Source organism: Exserohilum turcica (assembly GCF_000359705.1).
Source record: "Exserohilum turcica Et28A unplaced genomic scaffold SETTUscaffold_2, whole genome shotgun sequence".
Lineage (NCBI taxonomy): Eukaryota > Fungi > Ascomycota > Dothideomycetes > Pleosporales > Pleosporaceae > Exserohilum > Exserohilum turcicum.
Window position 1 is genome coordinate 933616 of NW_007360025.1, and position 4966 is coordinate 938581.

The following is a 4966-nucleotide window of genomic DNA, read 5'->3' on the forward strand; positions in this document are numbered from 1 at the left end:
TTTTGGGTCACTGTGATAAAAGACTGTGATAAACTTAAGTATAGAAACTGAGTGTATTGAGTTGTTGTGTGTTCTGTCGTCTGTAGGGGCGCGAGGGCGCGCCCCTTATAAGAGCTATCGCTATTGCTTTTTGTATTAGGTAGGCCGCTAAGTATCAGCCTCGCCTAGGGTTAGGTCTTGGCGATCAGCCCTGACTGGTTGGGATCACAGAATCCTGGTGCTCGAGTCCGCACCCGGATTCTGCCACTTATCTGACAATAGTATAGCCTATAGGTTGTGTAGGACTAGACTAGCGCCTCTAAAGCTAGCTTAGATATTCTTCCTTGTAACAGACTACTTAAAAGCAGTCTTAAAGGCTAGTAGAACGGTCTCTTTACTAATATAGTAGGTATAGTTACGTACTAAGCCTAAAATAGCGTTGCTATACTTGCGCTTTAATAGCAAGAAGCAGGCAACGTTAAAGGGCTATAATAGATAAGATAAGTGCGCAAGCATGTAGAGAAGTATAATATTCTTCTCCTTACAAAGATCTTAGAAATTAATAAAGTAGTAGCTCTTATAGCTATTAATAATAAGTAGTTAATACCTACTGTAGAGGTGTTGTGTGGAACTGTGATGTCTTCTCAGTAGAGGGAACAGAACTAAAGGTTCTTCCCCTTCCCATAGCCTATGGGATAGGGGAGAGGGAGTAAAATTGTCAGACTGTGAGGGGTTTCTGATCAAGGACTTGTTTTTGGGTTACTGTGATAAAAGACTGTGATAAACTTAAGTATAGAAACTAAGTGTATTAAGTTGTTCTGTGTCCTCTAGCTGCGCGCACGCGCGCAGCCTTATAAGTGCTATTACTATTGCTTTTTCTGTCTTAGGTACGCGGCTGAGTATCAGCCTCGCCTAGGTATAATTCTTGGCACTTGGCTCTAATTGGCCCGAGTCACAGAATCCGGGTGCTCGATCACACCCGGATCCTATTAGTTATCTGACACACCCCCTTAGCTTGGACCTTAATAGGGCTGCAAGCTGAATCCTATTATCTACCTAGATTGCAAGACGCTCAATTTGCTCCTAGATCTCAAGCAATGCCACTCTTTAGGCTGCTTCTTGAGTCCTACTTTCTACCATTCCTAGTTGAGTTAGAAATCGCTGCCACTGGTTTAATAGGAGAGCTTTGGTGAGTCCGTCTGCTGTCATCTCTAATAATTGGGTGTAGGTGACAGTAATCCGCCCACTAGCGACTTCTTGTCTTAACTAGTGGTTGTGGATATCCACATGTTAAAGCTTAGTCTAGAGTCTTAATATCTCCTGCGTAACTAGTTAGATAGTTTGTTAATTGTCGCACTAGATGTTAATCTAATCTAGTAGGTTAATCTTAAGCTCCTTAATTAGTCTTAATGTAAAAATAGCTTCCTTTGCTGCTTGTGATAGAGCTAACAGCTTAGCTTTAGTGGTGGACGTAGTGACTGTATCTTGCTTGTTTGCTCGCTAGGCAATTAGACCGCTAAATAGCTTAATCGTGTAGCCTTAAGAGCTCTTACGGTCCATTGTATTATTAGCAAAGGATGCGTCACTAGCCACTTGCATAGAGCTGCCCAATCTTAACTACAGCGCTAGGTGCTTAGTTTCTTCAAGATAGAGTAATACTTGGTCCGCAGCTTTCTAGTGTTCTTAGCTAGGGTTTGAAAGAAATCTAGCAAGGCAAGACGTTGCAAAGGCAATATCTAGCCAAGTATTAACAGCTGCGTAAAGTAGGGATCTAATCTTGCGTTGATACTTGTTAATTTCTAGTAGAGTAGCTAGCCCATCTTGTGGCTTCAGCTCAGCACTACCCATTAGTGTATCATGTCAGACAGTCCAATCTTTAGCTAGCCGGCTAATCTTTTCGCAGTAGGCGCTTTAGGATAGGTGGATAAGTCGACTATCTCGATCTCTCCTTACTTTAATCCCAAGAAACCACCTAATACTCTCTCTACTAGTTATTAAGTAAGTTTTCTTGAGATCTTCTACTAGCGTGCTAGCCTTCTGCTATTAGTCTAGGTTGTAGGCTAGGTTAAAATCGTCTACATAGAAGAAGATTAGAATATTGTCCTTAATTATGTAGCATAGCTTATAAGGTATAGTCTAGAACCTAAGCTTGGTGAGCGTTGCTGTAAAGTCTTGTTGCTATAACGCTAGCGATATTTGGAGCCTATAAAGTGCCTTTTGGAGCTTAAGTGCTGTCCCTAGCTTCTAATATCTATAGAGCATACGCATATACACTTCTCTGTCGAGTTAGGCGTAGATAAAGGCGTTAGTAACGTTAAATTCCTTAACTTTAAGGTCGTACTTAGCCGCAATTGCTATAAAGAGACGGAAAGATTGTCTAGCTAGAGTAGCAGCGTAGGTGTCCTAAGACGTGATATTCCGCTGCTGGTCGCCTCTAACCACTAGTTGTGCCTTGCACTTGAGAAACTGGTTTTCTTGATTAAATTTGTAGGTAAATACCCACATGCAGTCTAAAATCTAATGTCCGCTTGCCTTAACTGCTTTGTATAGTACTTCTACCCACAAGTTGGTGATCTTATAGCTGTCTAGATAAGCGCGTTAGGCTTCTTTAAATAGCTCGCCCATTGGGTGCTCGTCTAGGTTTGATCTAGCTGTTGGCGGCTTAGGGAGTTGAGGTTGATGGATTTTGACTCCTTTGGCGAGTAGCCGTTGCAGCTGCTGCCTTTCCACTCATGAGCTGAGCCAGCAGTGTTACTGGTGGTGGTGTGGCCGGCGGCGTTGGATAGTGCTCCTGAATCTTCCTTCCCATGTAGTAGCCTGGTGGATCTTCTGATTCGTTGATCTCTTCTGTCGTATTGATGGTATCGTCTTCGTGAAACGACTCCGTCCCAGTGTCTGGGATCGGTGGTGGGAGCTTGATAGTCCTGACGTATGCTGCAATCTCTAATAGAGTGCTGTGCATAAGGCTGTCTATCAGGTCTTTAGTTTTTCTATTAAATATTGTATTTTCGTTGAAGATTACGTCTCTAGTGCTAATGACTTTAGCCAGCAATGGAATCCAGATCCAATAGATCGTCGACGCCTGGTAGCCAACTAGGTAGCTAATCTAAGCTTTAGGATCAAGCCTCTGTAGTCTTAATTTTCTGTAGTGTGTATCATCAGTCATTGCAAACGCTTTGCACCCATATGCCTTGAGGTGAGCCACTCTTGGCTTCTTAGATGTAGCTATCCCATTTGTTTGGGATGCATGGGTGAAGAAGACTTCATACGGCGTCTTCCATTGATTAACGTAGTTTAGCGTTCGGTTGTATAGGTACACTACGGCCTAAGTGATCTCTAGCTAAAGCTTCTATAGTAGATTGGCGTCTAGCTGCATTGCGCGCGCCTTCTTCTTATTTACACCCCCTAAGCGTTTAGCGCTACTATTTTGTGCTTAAGTGTCTAGTGCTAAGGGCTTGGCAGCAATCCCCTAGGCTTAGAGCTAGCGCATTACTTTAGGTTTAACAGTCGCGATCTCGTTGTCTGTCTTAACGACTTTTAGCGTGATATTGTATTAAGTTTAGAGGAATTTAACAAAGTTAGTAAGTATCTTAATAATTAATTTAGCTATTTAATTGTCTTTAAGATAGAAATCCTATTTAAATCTTGAGTATTTGTCTATGATTAATAGCTGTGATAATTCCTTGTTATAGGACTGTTTCTTATAGCTATAGAAATTAATTGTTATTCTTTTACTAGGTCCTTGATTATTTGTCTAAGGAGCGCGGCTTATCTATCTGCGGATTTTTGCTCTTCTACATGAATTGCACTCTACTGTTATAATGCCCTTAATCCTTACCCCCTAAGCTTGCTGCACGAGATGTTCTATAGCTGCTAGGCCTAGGTGACCTAGACGCTTATGCTAGAGTATCGCAGTTGCTTGCTAAGATAGTTTCTTAGTGCTTAAGGTATGCTTATAAGTGTAGAGTGCTTGGTGATTTAGTTAGGCATAGAATCTAGGTGTGTTAAGCACCTAGATTTTGTAGGTATTAAGTACCCACTAGCTAAAACGCTCTAAGAGCTCGCAGATTGTCGTTACGTTAAGTCTCTTAAGGGCTATAGGCTCTGATTTAGTGTCCCACTATATTCCTATTTGCTAGAGTTTCTAGAAAGAGACGAGGTTACATAGTAGATCTAGGCATATTGCCATATTTTCAAGTACGAGCTTCCTAGGCCTCTGTTTATATGTAAGGTTGAGTATTATTGTGCTATATCCTATAATCCATATCTAACTATTGCCTGCCTATACAAAATCTCCATTATTTAGTGGCTTGTAGTAGTGTATTTAGTTAGGGTTATTAGTAATATGACACGTTGTCCCTAAATTGAGTATGAACGAGTGACGCAGAGGGTAGTCCGCTCGGCTTAACACGAAGGCTGCAGCGAATACTGCCTTGATCTAGGTTATCTGTCTACTATTTAGTCACTAATCTTCGATTTCTAGTTAGGGAGTTTAAGATTGCTTATAGGTTTAAGATCTTGTCCTTGGCCGACTTTGGGCTCTTATAAGACTCTAAAACTTAAGGTTATTTTCCTTTTTACGTTTAATTAAATTCTAAATAATCTAATTCGGCTTCTACTAACTAGGTGCCTTCTTCTAATCTAAGTAGAAGCACTAGTAAAGTGAGTGGCTCCCGTCGCACGCGGGACAGGGAGCTGTGATTTTTCGAGCTCTAGTGCTTCCTTAAGACGGTGATCTAACCTTGGTGCTTGCCAGTTTACTTAGCGCGGGTCTAGCGCTATCTGGGGACTGTGATCTAGCGCCAGCGCTTACTAGTCTACCACGACTTTGATAATTTAATAAGCTAGGTAAGGGATTCTAGTCATCCTTAGCTATACGTTAATAAAGGGGTCTGCCCCATTTACGACTCTAAGAGTTCCCTATAGTAGCCTGCTAGGCGTCCCCTTCTAGCTAGGTAGATTGGTGATTACTAGCAAGGTATGACGA